Raw genomic sequence first — 26,646 nt, 5'->3', positions numbered from 1 at the left:
AGCACCATCTGCACCGAAGATCAGCCCCCCCATACTCCACGAGCCCTGCGTGGGGCCCTTCTGCATTTTCCTGCTTGCCGCGTCTGTCCGGTCACTGGCCCGTTGGCTAGTAACCTTTGCGACGACACACCTTTAACTTTCAACTGCTGGTTTGGCTCCTCCAGACTGGCTCCTGCTCTTCTGAAAAAGAGAAGCAGCCCAGACCTTCCTGGTCTGCACCAGAAGCAAGTCCTCCATTCTTCGTGGGTTCCGCTTGCCAAGGCTTGGTGAGTCCTAGTTCGACTTCGACGCCGCGGACAGCAAGAGCCTTCGTGGGACAGCTCGCCTCCTGGTCCTGGTCGTCCTCGACGTCTCTTGGTACCCGTGGCTGCTGCGACAAGCTTCACCTCTTCACCTGCAAACTCTCGACATCTCTGGCTCCTTCCTGGTGTCACGTGGTCACTGGCTAGTGACCCAGACTCTGTCCCTTCTGCTTGCAGGTATCCTTCCTTCTTGATCCCAGCCTTGGGATCCACCGGACACTCTTCACTGACTGCCTGTCAGCATCTTTCCTTCAGGCATCCATAGGAGTCGACGACGAAACCCGACGCAACTTCACACCTATGCACCCGCAGCCCGTGGGCTAGGTAACTTGGGTACTCCGGTGCTCATCAGGGTATTGACTATCCTAGTGTCTAGTTTTCCAGTCTCGACTTCCTAGCTACTCCAGAAGTGTCCTAATTCTTAATAATTCTAAACTGTACTATTTCTATCGATGATACGCATTACGCGTGAGTGTTTCCACTCTGCACCTGAATCCCGTGGCCCTCCCACTTTACTTACCTATGTGACTTAATGTATGCTTGAATAAGACTGTGTTGTACTTACCTCGAATCTCATAAAGAGTGCTGAGGGTTTGACTAGAATAAATACACTTTATTTTATATATATATCTGTTGTGGTGTCCTTTCATTTGGTATTCAAGGGGTTACAAATGGTATAACAGCTGGCTTCACATGCCATTCAGAGTTTAGCCTAAGACTACTCTTGTCCATGCTACCACTAGGATAGCTGGTCTATAAGGTTGACTTTACAACCAATCACCATAAGGGTTGTTTGGACTGATACAGGGTGTACACTAGAATTAGTGACATCATATATCAGGCCAACTTCTCACATTGGTGAGCTGTGGTTGGGATCTGAGCTTGCTGTTGTAATTCCATTGTAATCTTGAGATACTAAATTGAAAGATCACACATATATTGTTTAGGTACATATAACATAGATTATAATACTTAAGTCCTACTGGACTTAGTTGTTGTACGTTGAAGGGCCTAGCACACCCTGACTACAAGTACTAGAGAGGTTTAGTAGATACAACTAGTGTAGGTAGGTGCACACACCACACCCTCACTAGATCATGTCTCTGGGAGGAGATCAAGTTGATACTCTCTCAGGAGGGGGAGATCCTAAACAGATCCCCTCTAGATATGATACCCTAACTTTCCAGGAGATGAGACAATTGTGTACCTCCAGGAAGTTAAAACAGGGTGCAAACCCTACCCTCATTCAGCTAGTAGAGATCCTAGAGGAGTATGATGCTCAGAGGACCTCCCAGGCTGGTACCCTAGGTACAGGTGAGGGTCTACCCAGTACAGATGAGTCAGATGGGACTTCAGATGAGGAGGTAGACAGTCTGGTCGAAGTAAGGAGACTTAGCCAGGCTAACTTAAGCTTACATGGGAGTCTGCATGGGGTCCCCCCATTCAGACCCCCAAGTGGACTTAAACAGAGAAACAGGAGAGACAGATCCCCTTCAAGGGAATCCATCCACTCCCATGTCTCTAACAACTCCAATGCCTCTTCTCACAGGGGACTGACTTCCCCACAGAGAAAAGAGCATGAAGCCAGATTGAGGGAAGCTAATCTGAGGATTGAGAGGGAAGAACTTGCCCTTGCCAAGGAGAAGCTTGCTCTAGCTAGAGAGCAAAAGTTAAGTGGGTTAGAACCCACTGGTGGCAGCAATATCCCTAAGGATAGGGACAGGACCTATGATAATAGAAACCTGAGCAAGATTGTCCCTCCCTAAAAGTGTGGGGATGACATCCACAAATGGATAACTGCTTTGGAGAGAGCTTGCAAAGTACAGCAGGTACCCCAAAGTCAGTGGGCAGCTATCTTGTGGCTCTGCTTCTCTGAGAAAGGTAGAGACAAGCTCCTCACAGTTAGTGATGAGGATGCTGACAATTACACTGTCCTGAAGAGTGCTCTGATTGATGGGTTTGGACTAACCACTGAACAATACAGGTTGTTGTTCAGGGATACCCAGAAGACACAGACTCAGGACTGGACTGACTTTGTAGATTGTGCCACTAAGGCTTTGAAAGGCTGGCTATTGGGAAGTAAGGTTAAGGACTATACAGGATTGTATAATTTGATCATGAGAGAGCAAATCCTTAACAACTGTCAAAACCAGCTACTGCATCAACACCTGATTGATTCTGATCTGACTTCTCCCCAAGAATTGGGAAAAAGGCAGATAGATGGGTCAGGACTAGAGTTAAGCAGAAAAACCAGAACCAGGGCGGTGATCAGAAAAAGGCAGACCAGAAGGGTAATGATCAGAAACAAAAAGACCAGAAGTCTTCACCAGGCCCCCAAAAGGCTCAGGGGGAGAGTGGTTCCAAAAAGGATAAAAAGAAAGATGGCCAAAAGAAACCATGGTGCAACTATTGTAAGTCCGGCTCACATTGGTTTAGTGAGTGCACCAAAAAGGATAAGCCCCCAGCCACCATTGCCCCTAAGGCAACTGTACCCCCTAGTTCAGCTGTAAGTGGTGGTTCCCAGCAAAAGGGTGTAGTAGGGTTAACCCTGGGAACTGAGGAGGATTCTGGCCTAGTCAGGATACCTACTCAGGCTGTTCTGATCTGTGATGGGGACATAGCTTTGTCCTCTACTATAGGCCCCAGTAACCTGGGCAAGTACAGACAGACTCCTTTTATCAACCAAAGAATGGCTCAGGCCTACAGGGACACTGGGGCTAGTGTCACAATGGTGACACCTGCCTTTGTGGACCCTGGACAGATCATACTAGGTGATAACTACCTAGTGACCAACGCTAGCAATGCCACTACTTCCCATAGTGTGGCAATTGTTAACTTCTCCTGGGGAGGGGTAACTGGCCTCAAGAAAGTTGTTGCTAGTTCAGACCTTCCTGTGGAGTGTTTACTGGGCAATGATCTTGAAACTTCAGTTTGGTCTGAAGTAGAGTATAGGACCCATGCAGAAATGCTAGGGATAGATGCACATGTCCTTGCTGTGACCAGGTCACAGGCCAAAAAGTGCAACACTGAACAAGTGCTGGATCCTGGAACCATGGACCAGTCACAACCCAAGAGAAAGAGCAGTAGGGTTAAGGCTGTGCCTTCCCCCCTGCCTCAGGTGGTAGATCAGCCCTCACAGTAGGATGATTCTGAGAGCCCTGAAGGAACTGTCCTAGAAGAACTTGAACCTGATCAGGTTGAGTTTCTTGGGACAGGGGGACCTTCAAGGGCAGATCTGAGGCAGGCACAATTAGACTGCCCCTCTCTTGAACCCCTCAGACAGCAGGTTGCTGCTGAGGCTGCAGGCAGTGCTCAAGGTACCCATAGAGTGTATTGGGATGAAGGGCTGCTGTATTCAGAGGCTAGAGACCCCAAGCCTGCTGCATCCAGGAGGTTGGTCATACCACTGAAGTTCAGAGGCTTCCTTCTTACCTTGGCCCATGATATTCCCCTTGCAGGACACTTAGGCCAGAACAAGACTTGGGACAGGCTTGTCCCTCACTTTCACTGGCCCCATATGTCAGAAGATACCAAGGAGTTTTGTCGCTCCTGTGTCACCTGCCAAGCCAGTGGCAAATCAGGTGGCACCACAAAGGCCCCCCTAATACCACTACCTGTGGTGGGGGTTCCCTTTGAAAGAGTGAGCATAGATATTGTCGGACCAATGGACCCACAAACAGCATCTGGGCACAGATTTATACTGGTGATAGTGGACCATGCCACCAGGTATCCAGAGGCTATTCCCCTAAGGACCACAACAGCTCCTGTTGTGGCAAGGGCCCTACTTGGAGTGTTCTCCAGAGTGGGCTTTCCAAAGGAGGTCATTTCTGACAGAGGTGCCAACTTCATGTCAGGATTTTTGACTGCAATGTGGAAGGAGTGTGGTGTGAACTACAAGTTCACCACACCCTATCACGCACAGTGCAATGGGCTTGTGGAGAGATTCAACAAGACACTAAAGGGAATGATAAAAGGTTTACCAGACAAGCTTAGGCGAAGATGGGACATCCTTTTACCCTGCCTTCTGTTTGCTTACAGAGAGGTCCCACAAAAGGGGGTTGGCTACAGCCCTTTTGAGCTTTTGTTTGGGCATCCTGTAAGAGGACCCCTATGTTTAGTAAGGGAAGGATGGGAGAGACCTCTCAGACAACCCAAGCTTGATATAGTGGATTATGTACTTGGTCTCCGCTCCAGGATGGCAGAGTATATGAAGAAGGCTTCTAAAAACCTTGAGGCAAGCCAAGAACTCCAAAACGCTTGGCATGACCAAAAGGCTGTGCTGACTGTTTACCAGCCAGGGCAGAAAGTGTGGGTGTTGGAGCCAGTGGCCCCAGCAGCACTCCAAGACAAATGGTCTGGACTCCACACTATTGTTGAGAAAAAGGGAGAAGTCACCTACTTGGTGGACCTTGGGACTCCCAGAAGCCCCCACAGGGTGCTTCATGTCAACAGATTGAAGGCATATGTTGACAGGGCAGACATGGGCTTACTCATGGCTACAGATGAGGGGCAAGAGGAAGAGAGTGACCCTCTCCCAGACCTGTTGACTCAGAACCCTGATGATGGCTCAGTTGATGGTGTGGTCTTTTCTGACAGCCTCACTGTCCATCAGCAGCAGGACTGCAGACAAGTTCTGCAATCCTACCGACATATGTTCTCTCTGACCCCAAGTCAGATAAACTGGTGCACCCATGAGGTGGACACTGGTGACAGTCTGCCTGTGAATAGTAACATTTACAGGCAACCTGACCATGTCAGGGACTGCATAAAATTTGAGGTACAAAAGATGTGGGAGCTGGGAGTCATTGAACCTTCAGAGAGCCCTTGGGCTAGTCCTGTAGTTCTTGTGCCAAAACCTCACACCCAAGACGGTAAGATAGAGATGAGGTTTTGCGTGGACTACAGAGGTCTCAATGCTGTCACTAGGACAGATGCCCACCCAATACCTAGGGCAGATGAGCTCATTGACAGACTAGCAGCTGCTAAGTTTTTGAGCACATTTGACCTGACAGCAGGCTACTGGCAAATCAGACTAGCTGAGAATGCAAAGGCCAAAACTGCTTTTTCGACCCCAGGAGGACATTATCAATTTGTGGTAATGCCCTTTGGTTTGAAGAATGCACCTGCCACTTTCCAAAGGCTGGTGAATCAAGTCCTTACTGGGTTGGATGACTACTGTGCAGTTTATCTTGATGATATTGCTGTCTTTAGCTCCACCTGGGAGGATCACCTGGTCCACCCGAGGAATGTTTTAGAGGCCCTGCAAAAGGCAGGCCTCACTATCAAGGCCACTAAGTGCCAGATAGGGCAGAGCAAGGTTGTGTACCTGGGCCACCTAGTTGGTGGGGGTCAGGTTCAACCACTGGAGAGCAAGATCCAGACCATAAAGGACTGGACTCCTCCAACTACCCAGACTCAGGTCAGAGCTTTCTTGGGCCTGACTGGGTACTACAGAAAGTTTGTTAAGAACTATGGGTCCATTGTGACACCACTTAATGACTTGACCTCCAAGAAAATGCCAAAGAAAGTTCAGTGGACAGTAAGCTGTCAAAAAGCATTTGATGACCTGAAGCAGGCCATGTGCAGTGCACGTATTCTGAAAAGTCCAGACTACTCCAAAGAGTTCATTGTCCAGACAGATGCTTCTGAGTTGGGTGTGGGAGCTGTTCTTTCACAACTGAATATAGATGGTCAAGACCAGCCCATTGCTTTTATAAGTAGAGGGCTGACCCCTAGAGAGAAACGTTGGTCAGCTATTGAGAGGGAGGCCTTTGCTTTGGTTTGGGCCCTGAAGAAGCTGAGGCCATACTTGTTTGGCACTCACTTCAAGATTCAGACAGACCATAAGCCCCTCTTGTGGCTAAATCAGATGAAGGAAGAAAATCCCAAACTTCTTAGGTGGTCCATTTCCCTACAGGGGATGGACTTCACAGTGGAACATAGACCTGGGACTGACTATGCCAATGCAGATGGACTCTCCAGATATTTCCACTTAGATCATGAAGACTCAACTGGTCAAGGTTAGTTTAATGTCCCTAAGTTTGGGGGGGGGGGGGCTTGTGTAGGAGAGTAGGGTCTGCGTTCTATGTTCACCCCCACTTTTTGCTTTTGCTTTACTGGTTTTCGACTTAGATGTGGCTGTGGGCCTGCTAATCAGACCCACAGCCCTGCTGTTCTCTCTCTAAATTAATACTATGTACTTTAGGTGCATAACCCAATTGGATAGGATCACCTTATTGGCCCCTGTACAGTGTACCTTAGGTACCCAGGGCATAGGTGTACCCTAGGCCTACCAGGGGCTGCAGCATGTATTATGCCACCCCTGGCCTGGCCTTCCGTTATGACACAACTGGCTGATCACTCAGCTGGGGCAAGGTCGTGTAACCACTCCTTGCTTAGGTGTAGTATTCCTATACCTACCTTAATATATAGACGCATGTGTACCTATCAGCCACTCCTATGGCAGGCCTTAACAATCCTGGAGGCAGAGTGCTTGGTAACATGTGAGATGGGGCTCTAGCATGAGCTGAGCCTGTCTGCAGCTTTTGGAACCATGTCCTCAGAGCTGTTCTATGATATAGCCTACCATATACTCTTAAAGTACCTTATAATCTTAAACGGTTATGGTAACTATGGTTTGGATTTATCAAAGCATGTCGTGTAAGGTGTCTAACACTTTGGAATAATACCCCCATCCCATTTCCGGGGATGAGGATATTATCCCTCCCTTCTAGAGGGAGAAGACATGTTGAAACCTACTTACCCGGTTAAAGTTAACCAGAGCCCCAGCATCACAAAATGGATGCTGCTGCCCGACACAAGTCTGACCTCCTGCTGCTGGGAGTGATCCCGGCACGGGAGGCTTCGGCAATAGGTTTCCTGCCTTGGGAGGTGCGAGCACCACCCCAGACAGGCCTTAGTGTATTGGGGCAGGGAGGGATGAAAGAAACGAGACACTGCCTGGGGCACACAAGGTGTCCCATGCATAGTCCAGATCAAACCGGTGCTGGGGCACTCCAGCCCCAGTCCTGGCGCGAAACTGGACAAAGGGAAGGGGGTGTAACCACCCCCCTCCCAGATCCCACCCATAAGGCAACCCAGCCCCCCAGATTACTATAAGTGTAGTAGCTGGACCCCAGGAGATTAGCTTATCCTGAACCTGCAACTTGAACAGAAACTCTGGACCTTCGACATTCAACGAAAGAAGAAGACTGAAGAATCTCCCTTGTGGCCAAGGAGTGGCTACCCTGTGCAAACAGGCACCATCAAGAGACTTACCCTTTGCTTTGCTGAAGTTCTACGAGGGACCGACTGCAGAGCCTGACCAGAGCCTTGACCTCCAGACTTCTCTGACCCTGATCCACATCCACAGCCGAGCTGAGATCCGTGGAGGCGACGAGAGACGTGGGACCGACTACCTGGGAAAAGTGGCGAGTATCTTCCAGCGCAGCTTCTGAGGCACCCTCGAAGTTGTGCACCGGGGATTGAGAAGCCCCAACCCCAAGCACCATCTGCACCGAAGATCAGCCCCCCCACACTCCACGAGTCCTGCGTGGGGCCCTTCTGCATTTTCCTGCTTGCCGCGTCTTTCCGGTCACTGGCCCGTTGGCTAGTAACCTTTGCGACGACACACCTTTAACTTTCAACTGCTGGTTTGGCTCCTCCAGACTGGCTCCTGCTCTTCTGAAAAAGAGAAGCACCCCAGACCTTCCTGGTCGGCACCAGAAGCAAGTCCTCCATTCTTCGTGGGTTCCGCTTGCCACGGCTTGGTGAGTCCTAGTTCGACTTCGACGCCGCCGACAACAAGAGCCTTCGTGGGACAGCTCGCCTCCTGGTCCTGGTCGTCCTTGACGTCTCCTGGTACCCGTGGCTGCTGCGACAAGCTTTACCTCTTCACCTGCAAACTCTCGACATCTCTGGTTCCTTCCTGGTTCCACGTGGTCACTGGCTAGTGACCCAGACTCTGTCCCTTCTGCTTGCAGGTATCCTTCCTTCTTGATCCCAGCCTTGGGATCCACCGGACACTCTTCACTGACTGCCTGTCAGCATCTTTCCTTCAGGCATCCATAGGAGTCGACGGCGAAACCCGACGCAACTTCGCACCTATGCACCCGCAGCCCGTGGGCTAGGTAACTTGGGTACTCCGGTGCTCATCAGGGTATTGACTATCCTAGTGTCTAGTTTTCCAGTCTCGACTTCCTAGCTACTCCAGAAGTGTCCTAATTCTTAATAATTGTAAACTGTACTATTTCTATCGATGATACGCATTACGTGTGAGTGTTTCCACTCTGCACCTGAATCCCGTGGGCCTCCCACTTCCTAACCTTTGGTAGTGTAGTGTAGCCCCAGCGATTCCCTAGGCCTAGGCCTATCCTATTTCCGTGACAGTGGTCTTTATACCACTTATTTAGTATATGGTTTGCGTGGCCCCTAGGGCCTAACTGTATTACTTACCTGTGTGACTTAATGTATGCTTGAATAAGACTGTGTTGTACTTACCTCGAATCTCATAAAGAGTGCTGAGGGTTTGACTAGAATAAATACACTTTATTTTATATATATATCTGTTGTAGTGTCCTTTCATTTGGTATTCAAGGGGTTACAAATGGTATAACAGCTGGCTTCACATGCCATTCAGAGTTTAGCCTAAGACTGCTCTTGTCCATGCTACCACTAGGATAGCTGGTCTATAAGGTTGACTTTACAACCAATCACAATAAGGGTTGTTTGGACTGATACAGGGTGTACACTAGAACTAGTGACATCATATATCAGGCCAACTTCTCACATAGGTGAGCAGCGGTTGGGATCTGAGCTTGCTGTTGTAATAGCATTGCAATCTTGAGATATCAAATTGAAAGATCACAAAGATATTTGTAAGGTACATATAACATAGCTTATAAATACTTAAGTTCTACTGAACTTAGTTGTTGTAGGTTGAAGGGCCTAGCACACCCTGACTACAACTACTAGAGAGGTTTTAGTAGGTAGGTGCACACACCACACCCTCACTAGATCATGTCTCTGAGAGGAGATCAAGTTGATTCTCTCTCAGGAGGGGGATATCCTAGAAAGATACCCTCTAGATATGATACCCTAACTTTTCAGGAGATGAGACAATTGTGTACCTCCAGAAAGTTAAAACAGGGTTCAAACCCTACCCTCATTTATCTAGTGGAGATCTTTGAAGAGTAAGATGCTCAGAGAGCCTCCCAGGATGGTGCCTTAGGTACCAATGAGGGCCTGCCCTCTGCAGAAGATTCCCCTCACAATACTGATCAAGAAGAGTCAGCAGGGACTTCAGAAGATGAGGTAGACAGCCAGGTACCAGTTAGGAGACTTAGCCAGGCTAACTTAAGCCTACATGGGAGTCTGACTGGGGTCCCCCCCATTCAGACCCTCAAGTGGACTTAACCAAAGAAGCAGGAGAGGAAGATCCCCTTCAAGGGAATCTATCCACTCCCATGTCTCTAATAGCTCCAATGCCTCTTCTCACAGGGGAATGAATTCTCCACAGAGAAAAGAGCATCAGGCCAGAATGAGGGAAGTCAATCTGAGAATTGAAAGTGAAGAACTTGCCCTTGCCAAAGAGAGACTTGCTCTGGCCAGAGAGCAAAAGTTTAGTGGGCTAGGACCCACTGGTGGCAGCAATATCCCTAAGGGTAAAGACAGGGCCTATGATAATAGAAACCTGAGCAAGATTGTCCCTCCCTACAAGTGTGGGGATGACATCCACAAATGGATAACTGCTTTGGAGAGAGCTTGCAGAGTACAGCAGGTACCCCAAAGTCAGTGGGCAGCTATCTTGTGGCTCTCCTTCTCTGAGAAAGGTAGAGACAAGCTCCTCACAGTTAGTGATGAGGATGCTGACAATTACACTGTCCTGAAGAGTGCTCTGATTGATGGGTTTGGCCTAACCACTGAACAATACAGGTTGTTGTTCAGGGATACCCAGAAGACACAGACTCAGGACTGGACTGACTTTGTAGATTGTGCCACTAAGGCTTTGGAAGGCTGGTTATTGGGTAGTAAGGTTAAGGACTATACAGGATTTTATAATTTGATCATGAGAGAACAAATACTTAACATCTGTCAAAACCAGCTGCTGCATCAACACTTGATTGACTCTGACCTAACTTCTCCCCAGGAATTGGGAAAGAAGGCAGATAGGTGGGTCAGGACTAGAGTTAAGCAGAAAAACCAGAACCAGGGCGGTGATCAGAAAAAGGCAGACCAGAAGGGTAATGAGCAGAAATCAAAAGACCAGAAGTCTTCACCAGGCCCCCAAAAGGCTCAGGGGGAGGGTGGTCCCAAAAAGGATAAAAAGAAAGATGGCCAAAAGAAACCTTGGTGTAACTATTGTAAGTCTAATTCACATTGGTTTAGTGAGTGCACCAAAAAGGACAAGCCCCCAACCACCATTGCCCCTAAGGCAACTGTACCCCCTAGTCCAGCTGTAAGAGGTGGTTCCCAGCAAAAGGGTGTAATAGGGTTAACCCTGGGAACTGAAGTGGATTCTGGCCTAGTCAGAATACCCACTCAGGCTGTTCTGATCTGTGATGGGGACATAGCTTTGTCCTCTACTGTGGGTCCCAGTAACCTGGGCAAGTACAGACAGACTCCTTTGATCAACCAAAGAATGGCTCAGGCCTACGGGAGTGCCGCTGACTGATTACACGGCCCCCCACTAAGATGAAAGTTCGGGGGGCCTTGCAGCGGATGCTGCACCTGGGAAGGCGGGTGGGGGAAAGGAGAGCTCACTCACCACCTCGAGGATCGCACCCAGGCTCTCGTGCTCCGCACTGGAAGTCTGATGAGGGCATGATGCTGTTACACGAGGGCCAGTGCCTTAGTAGGCCGCGCCGGAGACAGCCAGCCATTTCTTTTCTCCAAGGCCTGAGGCACCGAGTGCTCTATCTGCAAGCGGCTTGCGGGGCCAGGATAGGGGACACAGACGCGCTGATGAGTTCAGCGCTCATGCCAGGTGTTGCGGTGGCTCGATGGGTCACCGTGGCAGAGTCAGACATAATCTTGCCAGGAAACCATCGGGAGCTTCAATGTCGCGCGGCCATCTCGGTCCGCGGCGTGGACCCGCTAACCCAGAAGGGTGGAAACTTTGCTCTGCAATATCTTTATCTGATGGCACGATGATTGAACCAGAGGAATTCAGGGGGGTTGGTTTAAAAAACACAGAGAGTACCCATTCTGCAGCGTAGCCAACACCCACTGGTCTTTTGTGATAGCTCGCCACTTTTCGGGATGATTTGCAATACTTCCCCCCACTGGAGTGGTGAACCGCGATGGGGGAAGTTGGCACTCATTGCTTGGTCTGCGTTGTGAGAAGTTGGCCTGATATATGATGTCACTAGTTCTAGTGTACACCTTGCATCAGTCCAAACAACCCTTATGGTGATTGGTTGTAAAGTCAACCTTATAGACCAGCTATCCTAGTGGTAGCATGGACAAGAGCAGTCTTAGGCTAAACTCTGTATGGCATGTGAAGCCAGCTGTTATACCATTATAATCCCTTGAATACCAAATGAAAGGACACCACACCAGGTATATATAAAATGAGGATGTATTTATTCTAACATATACCCTCAGCACTCTTTATGAGTTCAGAGGTCTAAGTACAAACAATTTCTTAAGTAGAATACGTTAAGTTACACAGGAAAATACAGTTAGGCCCAGGGGCCACGCAAACCATATACTAAGAAAGTGGTATAAGTACCACGTCACAAACAGGGAGTAGGCCTAGGGCCTAGGGAATCGCTGGGGCTACACTACCCTACCAATAGTTAGGAAGTGGGAGGCCCACGAGAAGCGTGTGCAGTGTGGAAACACACACGCGGGTTACATTAAAGTCAATGGGAATGTAACAGTTAGAAATAGGAAGAATAAGGACACTTCCGAAGTAACTAGGAGGAAGCTACTAAAGACTTAGACACTTGGATAGTCAATATCCACTGGAGCACCGGAGTACTCGCGTTACCTCACCCACAGGAGACGGGTGCATAGGTGTGAAGATGTGTCGGGTGTCGTCGCTGGATCCTATGGATCCCTGAAGAACAGATGCTGGCAGGCGGCCAGGAGAAAGATGTCCGGTGGATCCAAGGAGGGATCTTGAAGGAAGAACACCCGCAAGCAGAGGGGACAAAGTCTGGGTCACTAGCCAGTGACCATGTGGAACCAGGAAGGAACCAGGCGATGTCGTGCAGAACACAGGTGATGTCTTGAAGCTTGTCTCTGCAGCTCCGTGGATGAGGAGGCGTCGAGGACGACCAGAACCAGAGTACGAGCTGTCCCACGAAGGATCTTACTGATGGCGGAGTTGACGTCTCGATCGGAGTCAACAAGCCTTGGCAAAGGCAACCCATGCGGAATGGGAAATTCGCTTCAGGTGCAGACCAGGAAGGTCTGAGGTGCTTCTCTTTCACAGGAAAGCAAGGGCCAGTCTGGAGGAGCCAAACCAGCAGTGAAAAGTCAAGGGTTCATCATCACTGAGGCTAATAGCCAACGGGCAAACAACTGGACAGACGCGTCAAGCAGGAAAATGCAGAAGGGCCCCACGCAGATCTCGTGGAGTGTGGAGGGCTGATCTTCGGTGCAGATGGTGCTCGGGGTTGGGGCTTCTCAATCCCCAGAGCACAACTTCGAGGATGTCTCAGAAGCTGCGCTGGAAGCTACTCGCCAATTTTCCCAGGTAGCCGGTCCCACGTCTCTCATCGCCTCCACGCATCTCAGCTTGGCTGTGGATGTGGATCAGGGTCAGAAAAGTCTGGAGGTCAAGGCGCTGGTCAGGCTCTGCAGTCGGTTCCTTGTAGAACTTGGGCAAAGCAAACGGCAGGTCGCTTGTTAGTGCCTGTTTGCACAGGGTGGCCACTCCTTGGCCACAAGGGAGATTCTTCAGTCTTCTTGTCGTCGAATGTCGAAGGTCCAGAGTTTCGTGTCTAGTTTCAGTTCAGGATAATCCAAAGTCCTAGGGACTCAGCTCCCACTCCTATACTAATCTGGGGGGCTGGGTTACCTGCTAGGTCCCTCCTATGGGTGGGACCAGGGAGGGGGGTGGTTACACCCCCTTCCCTTTGTCCAGTTTCGCGCCAGGACTGGGGCTGGAGTGCCCCAGCACCGGTTTGAACCGGACAATGCATGGGACACCTTGTGTACCCCAGGCAGTGTCTCGTTTCGTTCATCCCTCCCTGCCCCAATACACTAAGCCCTGTCTAGGGTGGTGCTAGCACCTCCCAAGGCATGAAAACTATTGTCCAAGCCTCCCTCGCTGGAAGGACTCCCAGCAGCAGGAGGTCAGACTTGTGTCTGTGGCAGCAGCATCCATTTTGTGATGCTGGGCCTCTGGTTAACTTTACCCGGGTAGTAGGACTTTAACATGTCTTCTCCCTCTAGAAGGGGGGAATACTATCCTCATCACCAGAAATGGTGTGGGGGTAGTATTCCAAAGTGTTAGACACCTTACACGACATGTTTTGATAAAGCCAAACCATAGTTACCATAACCGCGAGGATTATAAGGCACTTTAAGAGTATATGGTAGGCGATATCATAGCACAGCTATAAGGACATGGTTCCGAAAGCTGCAGACAGGCTCAGCTCATGCTAGAGCACCATCTCATATGTTACCAAGCACTCTGCCTCCAGGATTGTTAAGGCCTGCCATAGGAGTGGCTGAAAGGTTACCCATGTGTCTATATATAAGGTAGGTATAGGAATACTATACCTAAGCAAGGGGAGATTACACGACCTTGCCCCAGCTGAGTGATCAGCCAGCTGTGTCATGATGGGAGGCCAGCCAGGGGTGGCATAATACATGCTGCAGCCCCTGGTAGGCCTAGGGTACACCCATGCCCTGGGTACCTAAGGTACACTGTACAGGGCCCTATAAGGTGATCCTTACCAATTGGGTTATGTACCTAAAGTCGAAAACCAGTGAAGCAAAAGCAAAAAGTGGGGGTGACCATAGGAAGCAGACCCTACTCTCCTACAGCCGCCCGGACAGACTCCCTTCCATCGCCTTGTGTCTGCGATATTATCCGAACTTGTGGCCGGCCATTTCCACGATTTTCAACCACATAGTGTTGGCCCTGCTGGAGCTTCTGCCGGGGCGCTGTGACGGGTTGTCTATCTCATACACTGGCCTCTGGAGTGCTGATCCTGCAGCGCTGCTCCCTAGCAGTGGTCCTGCACAATAAAGACTTACCACCAGGCAGCAATCAGCACTTTTTTACCCACTGCGTGGCTGCATTTGGCGCCCTCACTGTCTCCCTTTCGGCATCATCATATAGTGCCCTTGTCCTGATGGCTCTGGCTGGCGCCGCAAGTGCGCAGTTTTCTGCAAACCAGGGTCCCATCATGATGGGCAGGAAGGACCCTAAACAGAGAATGCTCACATTCCCGTTGGCTACGGAGGTCATGCTTGATCACGGCGCTGACATGGCTGAGGGCGGCCAGGTCTCGACTGCACCCATGGCCCCGACGATGTCCGATCCTGGCATTTTGACAGAGCTCAGAGCCGGTTTCAGGGCGCTGGACAATAGATTTGATAAGCTAGAGAGCTGCTTGGACACTATGGGGGCCAAACTAGATATCCAAGGCAGCCGCCATGATACAGCGGAAGGTCGAATATCGGTTCTGGAGGACGGCTCGGCGCAGTCTACGAAGAGGCTGGAACGAGTGGAAAAACTCCTGAAGGACATTGCCACCAAGAATGAAGACTTGGAAGCGCGCAGCCGACGCAACAATCTTTGTATTACTGGCTTTCCGGAGTCTACGAACACCAGGTAGATGGATGTGTTTGTGGAATCCTTGCTGGTTGATATACTCAGGAGGGAAGAGTTCACCCCCGGATTTGTGGTGGAGAGGGCTCATCGCTCATTGGGCCCCCAACCCAACCCTGGTTGCCCTCCTAGAACTATAATAGCCCGAGTCATGAACTTTTGTGACAGAGACACTGCACTACGGCTCGCCAGGGAGCGAGGGGCGCTGCAGTGGCAGGGCTCATCGATTTTGCTATTTCCTGACTTCACCCGCATGGTTCAAGAGGCCCGCCGCAAGTTGACAATGGGGGTGAAAACGGGCTACTCTTCGGAACCTGGGTCTTAGATATGGAATGCTATATCCGGCTCGTCTAAGGGTGGACATCAATGGGCGCTCTCGAATCTTTGACAATCTTTCTGACGCACAAGCTTTTTGCAGGTCCTATAAGAGCTCTGATGGCCCTCGGAAAGAGGCTGGTCAGGCCTCTTCACCTCCCCACAGTGGCTCTGTCGCCAGTGCAGGTCTCTTCTCAAGTGAATGACTGGCAGGCTGTAGCGGTTGTGCCAATTGTCATTAATTGCTGTATGATAAGTATAGAAAATGGCTCAGCTTTTTTATCCGGCAATTGCTGGGCACCACCGAAGCGCTGCCTCCCCCCAAGGTGCGTAGCACACTGTTATATTCAGAGATTGTAATGCATCAGTATTGGTTTTTGTTTCTACACCTGGGTATTTTACAGGATGCATTGGATGTATGGTTGTTGGGTATTTTGCCTTGGGAGTTGAGTCGCGGGGTTGGGTGGGGGGTGGGGGCTGGGGAACTTACCTACAATACTCACTGTTTTTATGATTCCAGTTCCAAACACGACAGTCCACTATTGGTAGCCACTACGTCTTTCTCCCTTCATTTTCAGCTAGAAGTACATGGCCGCTGCCCCAGACATAACTGATCACTCGCTTCTCTCGCTAATTTCCTGGAATGTGCATTGGCTGAACAATCCCAAAAATACAAACATGTTCTACACTATTTGCAGCCCCATAATATCGACATAGCCTTTTTGCAGGAGACCCACCTTCCCAAAACGGATGCTACACACTTTGTAAAGGGATGGGGAGCTCATAGATTTTTGCTAACTACAGTACTTATGCTAGGGGCACTGTGATCCTCATTCACAAACGTCTCTCTTTTTCCTTGACATGTAGTCTGACTGACCAAGAGGGGCGTTACACTATAGTGGTTGGCAAGCTGATGGGTCACATGGTCACTTTAATGTGTGTTTACACCCCTAATTTGGACTGGCCGGATTTCTTTCAGGACGTAGATACTAAATTGACACGGGTATGTACGGGTGGGTTATTGATGGGCGGGGATTTCAACTTACTTCTAAACAGCTCCATTGATAGCTCATCAACTGTGGCTGCCCCCAAACCACTGGCACGGCAAGTATTGTTGGACATCTGCACGGAATTCCAACTCTCTGACACATGGCAGGTACACAACCCAATGAGTCCGGGGTTCACACATTATTCAGCCCAGCACAACACCTGGACCAGATTAGTTTTCTGGTTGCTTTCCCCCTCCCCCTCCACTTGGTACAATACATTGGATATACTCCCTCGTACTTACTCTGATCACGTCCCGGTCGTACTTAAGCTCCGCCTTCCCAGACCTGAAGGCCATGAGCGGCAATGAAGGTTCCTAGGTAGGGTGCTGAATGATGATTTATTTGCCTCCAAACTTGGGGACGCCATCGAGGATTATTTTCAACTAAACACGGGATCAGTGGCCACATGGGCGACTCTCTGCGACACCTTTAAGGCATATATCCGTGGGGTGATCATTGCGAAGCATGCTGGGGTTCTGAGAGATTTGCAGAAGACGTTAGCTAATATCGAGCAACAGCTTTTATGCAGCCGAAGCCTCTATACTCGGTTCCTCTAACTCCACTGAAGAGGAGCGACGTCGTCTTGGCCTTCTGGTGGAATTCCGGGAGGCAGCGGAAAGGGAAACACACTTCTTCAGTAAATATGCAGTGGCTCGCAGATACAGTGAGGGCGAACGACCGGGGCAAATGCTGGCACAACTGTTGCGTCCTCCGTATTCTAAGGCCTGCATTACTGGACTCCGGTCAGACAAAGGGAAAATACTGACAAACACATCAGACATCAGGGATACTTTATTAGCCTATTGCGAACGTTTGTACACTTCCAAGTCACCACATACCTCCTCAGAATTCGAGGAGTATTTTGAGGAAATCGCGTTAGTATACCTTGAGAAATACATGCAGGATTTCATTGCAGAACCATTCTCGAAAGACAAAATAACAGATGCCCTAGCTGGGCTTAATGGCACGTCGGCCTCCGGCCTCGATGGCTTCTCTGGAGACTTTTACAGGCAATATAAGGACATCCTAGTCCCGAAACTTATAGAAGTCTACCACAAATCCTTGGAGAGGAACCAGCTTCCGCCTACCCTGCGAGAGGCCGTTATAGTCTTGCCTCCCAAACCTGGCAAGGATCCATTGCTTTGCGGATCCTATAGGCCGCTTTCCCTCCTAAATTTTGACTATAAAATATTAGCTAAGACTATCTTGACGTGCCTTGCCTTATTGCTAGACAAAATCATTTCCCCTGTTCAGTCCGGATTTGTCCCTCGCAGATCTACTTCTCTTAACCTTCGTAAGCTCTTTGCAGTTCTTCATAGAATCAACCCTACCACTCCAGCAGCGGTGGTATTATTAGACGCTGAAAAGGCTTTTGATTCCCTCGAATGGCCTTTTCTATGGATGTCATGCGCAGATTGGGAATACCCTTCGGGTTCATTAACCAAACAATGCTGCTATATTCGGCACCTACAGCTAGATTGTGCTTAAACGGCAAGCTTTCCCATTCTTTCTCCCTTTCCCGTGGCACAAGACAGGGCTGCCCCTTATCCCCGTTGCTTTTCATTCTTGCAATGGACCCTCTCGTTCAACACTTTCAGGAGCGACACCTTAATAGGGGGCTCCAGTTCAATACGGAACCACTATTAGCGTCTCTATATGCGGACGACATTATCCTATACGTCCATACCCCACAAGACAACTTGGATCCCCTAATTCGGGAAATCATCAGGTTTGGCGGCTTCTCTGGCCTCAGAATGAATTGGAATAAGTCCATAATTTTTCCCCTCACTTCAAGCACGACCCAATGGGACTGCGAATACCCTTTGACTTGGTGCTCGGACTCCGTTCGTTATTTGGGCATAAACATATATTTACGCACCAACTAAATTATATTGTCAAACTATGGCACAGCGATACACACGCTGGAGAATCAAGTGGAGAGGTAGAACAGATTACCGGTTTCGATTGCTGTGCGAATCGCTCTGCTCAAGATGGTGGTACTTCCTAAATTTTTGTATTTATTTCACAATATTCCCATTCCATTACTGAATCACTATTTCAACACCATTCGTACTCATCTTATAAGATTGACGTTGGGGGGCAAACGCCCCAGAGTCCGTTGGGAAATCATGACACTCCCTTACCACAAGGGTGGGTTCGGTGTTACTAATTTCCAGATGTATTATTTGGCTGCGCAATGCAGCTATGCGCACGATTGATTCCACCCAGATGCCCGAGGCGGATCTAGTTCTCCCGGACACTCTACGCACGCTTCTTCCTCTGGGCTTCCCGTGTGACCCCCTCGACGTACAAACAGTCTCCACGACTAGCTGGGCCTGGCTTAAACTAGTCCGGATGTAAGGATCACTGCCACTTTACTCCCCAAAACTACCACTCCCAAATCCACGGTGGATCTCTAGCATGGGGGAGGGAATAGTGCAATGCACTCTTTCACGGTTTGACATGACTTCCGCTGGGTATCTCTATATAGAGGGCCAGGTCTTCTCCATCTCTGACATAGACACATTTGCAGGGGCTTCCTTTATGGACAAGTTTATACTTACACAACTGGGTGCTGCAGTTAAGGCATAACTCCCCAATTACCCGGTAGAACCTGACCCGTTCCCCACCTTAACCATCATCCTAGATAGTGACACTGGGGAACATTTGATTTCTAAACTGTATAGATAGTGCATGGAGCTGGTCCCGGTGCGAGATGCTAAAGTCAGGGACGCATGGGAAACGAATCTAGGTCACCCTATCACCGATGATCACTGGGCTGAATGCTGTTTACAAATCAAGGAAATTTCATTAAATAGTTGTAGGACCGGGGGTCATCAGGCCCTATGGGGGTAGCGTGGTGCGAGCAGGTAGGCACCCAAAGGCTTACGTGTAAAGTGACCATACAGCACACACATCCACTGAGACAGGAAACGCACGCAATAATTGACACCACACCAGTAGGTTGAATAAAACCAATCAGCTTTATCTAGATCAACATTAGGATCAAAAGCATTTCATTAGGAATAGATTGGCAGTTCATTAAAACATCAAAACCTGGCATTGAATCAAAGCGCGGCACCTGGCGATCCTGGGGAGCGTCAAACACAGCGTTTACGCCAAGGGCGGCACATAGCAATTCATTATCGCTTCAAAACATGGCATTTAAGCATAGCGCTACACCTAGCAAATCAATAGCGCTCCAAAACATGGCATTTCAGCATAGCGCTGCACATAGCAAATCAATAGCGCTCCAAAACATGGCATTTCAACATAGCGCTACACAAAGCAAATCAATAGCGCTCCGAAACATGGCATTTCAGCATAGCGCTGCACATAGCAAATCAATAGCGCTCCGAAACATGGCATTTCAGCATAGCGCTGCACATAGCAAATCAATGGCGCTGAAAAACCTGCCACCTAAGCATAGCGCGGCACATAGCAAACCAATAGCGCTTCAAACATCGTGCTGGCTCCGGGCAGTTAATTGGGTATGAGACCTGGCACCTCCTTGCAGTATCCCTCTGGGCCAAGGAGACAGTTATTTGGGGGGAAGACGATATGAGGCCCTCGGTATGGGGAGGGGTTCCCCCAGGCTCTCCTTATGCTCAAGACACCCCGCCTTTGAGGCACTCCCGGAGCCCTTCCTATGGCGAGGGGTGAGGGGGCCCACTGGCCTAACAAGAGATGTCCCCAGGGGAGGGGCGGGTCCCGGGCCTCTCTCTGGCCTTCTGCCCTCCTCCCCAGGGGTTACCTTGCTCTTCGACCTCGGAGGCCCTTGTGCAGCTCCGCGGTCGGGCGGGGGCTCACCCTCCGTGGAGCCCCTCCCGCCAACCGCGTAGGTCTCCTGGCGATGTCCGGGCCGATCAGGTTACGGAGGAACACTGCGGCGCCCGCAGCCGCCAACGGCAGCGCGGCCTGCGGGGGCGCGATCGCTGGGCCAATGAGGCAACGGCGGGGGCAGCGCTCATGAGTCCGCCCCCGTCAGGTGACGGGAGTCTCTGGCTTCAGGCCTACGCGGCCTCTACCTGGTGGCTCGGCCTAACGAGGCCTTCACTGGAATTCTGGCAGCCCTCTCCTTGCGGAGGGCCGCGTCGCAGGGGCGGCGGCAACAGCGACGGGGCCCCGGTCTTCCCCGCGGGCCCCAGAGATAACGGGGATCGTCGCCCTGGCCCCGGGCCGCAGCGGTGAGTGACGGGAAGGTACCCCAACAAGGGTGGGTGAAAGCAAGTCTCTGGCTGTCGTCTGGGACAATTCGATCGATGCCCAGCGCCCCCTATGCCCACAGGGGGAGCGCTACAAGGCAGGCTGGAGGGGCAGGATCCACGACAGTGATAGGTGGGTGAAGGGTGGGGGGATCCCAGGTGGGGCCAGGGAGCGCGGGGGTGTCACAGCGCTGTTACCTGGCTGATCCCCCAGCAGTTCTGTGGTAAAGTTAGTAGATTTTCTTGGCGCTTGTTGGTTCTGGCGCCCTTAGTGGGTTTGTTCCTTGAGGGGGGGGTAGATTGAGTTGGTGACTGAAGGGAGTTCTCAGTCAGGCTTGGTAGGTTGTCCCTGGGTTCCCCTCCCGCTGGGCCAGATCAGTGGGCTAGTTCGGGATCCCTCACTCAACTTAAAAGGCAGCAACTAAGCCCTGTCACTTTCAGTGGCATAGGTCCCTGACTAGGCCCTACCGCCTAAAACTCCTGCGTAGGTTCCCCCAGGTCTGCATCGTCCCAACTGACTAAAAATGTTCCCTCCTTTCCTTAAGTATCCCTAGGTCAGGTGACCACTCTCTAAGGCGGCAAAAGTAAACCCCACCCTTCTTCTAGAAGGTTCCAGCAAGTTCCAGGAGCTTCCCCACTGTAGCTATAGGAGACAAAAGGCGGGCTGGTGTCGCAACAATGTTGTAGGGTCCCAGCCAGCTCCTGGCAACTAGGGTGCTACTAAAAAGGCCACTCCGTAGTAGCAGGGGCCTGTGGCAGCCATATTGGGGGAAGAGAGCACCTGCACCTTAACACTGATTAGCAATGGAAAGGCGCTCGGAGACCTAAGGCCAACAAAAAAGAGGGTGGAAAAAATGAGGCAAGGGCAAAAACACAGGTAAAGACCACCCTAGGGCTGACAGGTCTAACATGCGTCCCCCCTAGCTGAAAGAGGGGAGAGCTACCCAACCTCTAGGGAGTTCTCGTCACTAAGGCGGAAAAACCGGGAGAGACCGTCAGCATTGGCGTGGTCAACTCCGGGCCGATGTTCCACCCGAAAGTCCATCCCCTGTAGGGAAATGGACCACCTTAGCAACTTGGGATTTTCGCCTCTCATCTGCATGAGCCAGCGAAGGGGTCGTGGTCCGTCTGAACCAGGAAGTGAGAGCCAAAGAGTTATGGCCTCAACTTCTTCAGAGCCCAGACCACCGCGAAGGCTTCTCGCTCGATGGTGCTCCATCGTTGTTCCCGAGGGAGGAGTCTTCTGGAGATAAAGGCCACAGGTTGATCTTGGCCATCGTTGTTGAGTTGCGAGAGCACCGCACCTATGCCGTGCTCAGAGGCGTCCGTCTGCACGATGAATTCTTTTGCGAAGTCAGGTGTTGCAAGCACCAGAGCGGTGCACATCGCGTGCTTCAGAGTCTCGAATGCCTCTTGGCAAGCAGCCGTCCAGATTACTTTTCGTGGCTGCTTCTTGAACATCAATTCTGTCAAGGGGGCTACGATGGTACCATATCCCTTGACAAACCGGCGGTAATACCCAGTGAGGCCGAGGAAAGCTCGGACCTCAGTTTGGGTCTTGGGGGGCTCCCAGGCCATGATGGTTTCAATTTTGGCCTGGAGGGGTTGCACCTTACCCCCGCCCACCAGGTGTCCCAGGTAAATGACAGATCCCTGTCCAATCTGGCACTTGCTGGCCTTGATAGTCAGACCAGCACGTTGCAGAGCCTGCAGTACCTCCTGGAGGTGCTGCAGATGGTCCTCCCAGGTGCTACTGAAGACAGCTATGTCATCCAGATATGCCGCTGAGAAGGACTCCAGGCCAGATAGCACCTGGTTCACCAACCGCTGGAAAGTGGCCGGAGCATACTTGAGCCCGAAGGGCATCACTCTGAATTGGAAGTGGCCCTCGGGGGTGGAGAACGCTGTTTTCTCCCTTGCTCCATCGGCCATGGCAATTTGCCAGTACCCTGACGTCAAATCGATGGTGCTGGGTACTGGGCTGCTCCCAGCCGGTCCACCAGCTCGTCTGCTCGTGGGATCGGGTGAGCATCTGTCTTCGTGACAGAGTTCAATCCCCTGTAGTCCACACAGAACCGCAGTTCTGGTGTGGTGCCTGGTGGGGCCGCTTTCGGCACCAACACCACCGGACTAGCCCACAGGCTGCTGGAAGGTTCAATCACCCCCAGCTCCAGCATTTTCGCCACCTCACTCTGGATGCTGTTCTTCACTCGGTCAGATAACCGGTAAGACTTGTTCTTTACCGGTGGGCTGTCTCCTGTGTCCACATCATGGGTACACAAATGAGTGATTCCAGGCGTGAGGGAGAACAACGAGGCGTACTGCCCCAACGCCTGGCGGCAGTCTCTCTGTTGCTCTGGGGTCAAGGATGGGGAGAGGATCACGCCCTCCACCGAGCCATCCTTCTCCTGGGCCGCCAGAAGGTCAGGAAGAGTCTCACTCTCTTCCTCCTCGCTCCCATCCGTCACCATGAGGAGAGCAAGCTCAGATGGTGCAGCTTCAGGCGGTTGACGTGGAGCACCCGATGGGGCTGTCGGGGGGTCTTCAAGTCAACGACATATGTAGTCTGGCCTCGTCGCTCCACAATTTCGTACGGACCAGTCCACCGGTCCTGGAGGGCACTAAGCTCCCCAGGCTCCATGACCCACACCTTCTGTCCAGCGTCCAACTCCACCGTCCGAGCGTTGCGGTCATACCACTCCTTCATGACGGCTTGGCTAGCCTCCAGATTATCTGAGGCTGCCTTCCACAGCTTGGCCATCTGGCTGCGGAATGTCAGCATGTAGCTGACAACATCACGGGGAAGCTTCTTCGAAGTCTTCTCCCACCCCTCCTTCACTAGGCTGAGGGGCCCCCTAACGGGGTGGCCATAGAGCAGCTCAAAAGGGCTGAACCCGACTCGCTTCGGCAGCACCTCACGGTATGAGAAGAGCAGGCAAGGGAGGAGGATGTCCCACTTACGCCTCAAGTCCTCTGGCAGGCTCCGGATCATCCCTTTTAGAGTTTTGTTAAAGCGCTCTACGAGCCCGTTAGTCTGGGGGTGGTAAGGGGTGGAGAACCGATAGGTCACTCCACACTCCTTCCACATGGCCTGCATGTAGGCCGACATGAAATTCGTGCCCCTGTCTGACACCACGACCTTGGGGAATCCCACTCGGGTAAAAATCCCCAACAGGGCCCGCGCCACCACCGGTGCAGTGATGGTCCTCAGAGGAATAGCCTCCGGGTACCGAGTGGCGTGGTCCACTGATACCAAAATGAACCGGTGTCCCGCTGAGGTCAGAGGGTCCAACGGCCCAACAATGTCGATTCCGACCCGCTCAAAAGGGGTCCCGACCACCGGGAGCGGTTCCAAAGGGACCATCAGTTTAGTCCCAGTCTTGCCACTCGCCTGGCAAGACTTACAGGTCTTACAATAGGTGTCAGAGGCAACTCTCAACCTGGGCCAATAAAAATGTGGGACCAACCGCGCAAAGGTTTTGTCCTGGCCCAGGTGTCCGGCTAAGGGTATTTCATGCGCCAATTCCAACAGGAAGGCCCGGTAGCATTGGGGGACCACTAAGGCCCTCGAAGATCCATGCACCGGAACCTTAGGCTCACTGTAAAGGATGCCATCCTCCCAATACACGTGATAACCGCCAGTCTCCTGATTGGCCGCTTGGGCTTCGGCCTGCCGCCGCATGCCATCAAGCGTGGGGCACTCCCTCTGCGCCTGACAAAATTCCTCCCGGGTAGGCCCTCCTTCCACATGCCAGTCGGCAAGGGTCGGCAAGTCCCCCACGGGAACGACATCCACCCCCGCGGACTCCGGGGGTACCTCCGCGGGCTCCCCATCCATCACACGGGGCGTGTCCTCCACCACATTCTCCTCTCCAACATCGGCGTTGGGTGGGGCCATTATCCCAGGCTCCAACACGGTTTGAGTTCCATGCCGGGCAGCCATGGACCTCGTGACCACGCAAGTCCATCCTGGTAACCCCAGCATCTCAGTGTGGGCTAGAAATTCCACATCTTTCCAGTCGGTGTGATTGATTGATTGATTGATTGGGGTACTTATAGAGCGCAACTATCACCCTACGGGCATCTTGGCGCTTGCATTGGGAACCCGTCCTGGTTTTTCCCTGTAAGATAACCCGTACTGGGTATCCCCAAGGTGAAAGCCAGGCATCCCGCCGCGGGGGGCCGTTGTGGAGATTAAGCAGGCTTGTTGCCCAGAGCTGCATAGTGTGAACTCATGCTTAGAGTGGGCACCGAAGCGAGAATTATCAAGTCTGTGGACAATTGGGTTCTGGACCCTGCCTGGACCCTGTGCTCTAGATCGTTCCCTAGTAAGCACCCCACAGGCAAGGCAGGACTCACCGCAACTCTCAATAGGCCTTTGACTCCTCCCCACTCAAAGGGAACTTGAGCCACTGGATAGAGACTCACACTGCCGTCAGCCAACACGGCCGGATGGAACTCCTCAGGGATCACCTGCTCAGGGGACACCAGCCGCCTCACTACGGTGGTCATGCAGGCACCTGTGTCCCTCAGAGCCTCTACCTCCTCCCCGTTAACTCTCACCCTCTGCTGGTACTTAGCAGTGTTCGGGGGTAGGGACACCACTGGGACCATCTCTCTATCCCTGAGTGAAACCAGGATCAGGCCTGTCCACTCCCCTTCCCTATCTAGGGGCAGCTCCACCCCAAGCGCTACACTAGCCACCCCGGGGCTCTTCCCGCCCGTTGGGGCTGGGGGTCTCTTGCGACACTTAGGATCGCCCTTGTAGTGTCCAATCTCCCCACATTCATAGCACCGCACAATCCTTGGCTGCTGACTCTTGTCAGGGTAGGTGAGCTTTGGGGAATTGGACTGAGGTGGGGTCCCTACTCCTTTCCCAAACTGTCTAGTTTGTGGGCCACACGAGAACTCCACCTTTTTATCTCCCCCCTCTTTCTTCTGGGGGAAACCCTGTCCGCCTTTCGGGCCATCTCCCCCGGGGCTCTTGTGAGACACCCGGGTGCTAACCCAAATGTCCGCCTCCTCCGCAAGCTCACGGGGATCAGTCAACTTGCGGTCCACCAGATGTTGGCGCAGCTCTGGAAAACTCTTATCCAAGAGGTGCTCTGTCAAAAACAGATTGTACAAGCCCTCGTAATTATGCACCTCGCTGCCACGCACCCAACCATCTAGAGCCTTACGGGCATAATCAAAAAAATCCACCCAATTTTGCGTGGACAGCTTATGGCTGCCACGGAACTTCTGCCGATACCTTTCAGGGTTGAGGCCAAACTTTTTAAGTAGCGCCTCTTTCATGGGGGCATACCTGACCTGATCCGCCTTTGCTAGGTACAAAAGGGTGTCCCTGACATTGGGAGGTATGTAGCGATACAGACCACCCCCCCAGTTGCTTTCAGGTACCCCATGGGCTGTCAAGGCAACCTCATACGCCTCCAGCCACTTGGCGATGTCATCCCCCACCGTGTAACTGGCAATCACATCCTTGGGTAGATAAAATTTTGGCTCCTGTTGAACCTTTGGTACGCTGCCACCATTATCATTACCTGACGCATTCAACTGTAGAGCTCGCAGCTCCAACTCTTTAAGCTGAAGCTCGTGCGCCAGCTTCTTCTCTTCCATCGCTAGTCGTCTATTTTCCCTTTCGTGTTCTAGCTTGGCAAGCTCCCACTTCAACTGCCTCTCCTCCCTCCTGTCCTCATACTCTTCTGGTGACGCACTCCTCCTAGACCCTGCACTACTGCTTGCCCCGGAACGTCTCCCTGGTGGCAAGTTTTCAGAAACATCAACATTGAGCAGGTCTAACTCCTCCTGCGCGCTCTCCTCCTGAGGTGCACCCTGCCCCTCCTGTCCTCCATCCCCTCTACCCTCTGGGTGGGCCTCTACCCATGCCCTCAAGGCTGCACGGAGTTCCGGTCCTTTGGCTCTCCGCACCCCCGGCACCCCCATCCCCTGCCCGAATTCTCTCAGCTGCCTTACTGTATACC

The sequence above is a fragment of the Triturus cristatus genome, chromosome 8, assembly GCF_964204655.1.
Source record: "Triturus cristatus chromosome 8, aTriCri1.1, whole genome shotgun sequence".
NCBI classification, from domain to species: Eukaryota; Metazoa; Chordata; class Amphibia; order Caudata; family Salamandridae; genus Triturus; species Triturus cristatus.
This window is presented reverse-complemented; position numbering follows the sequence as displayed.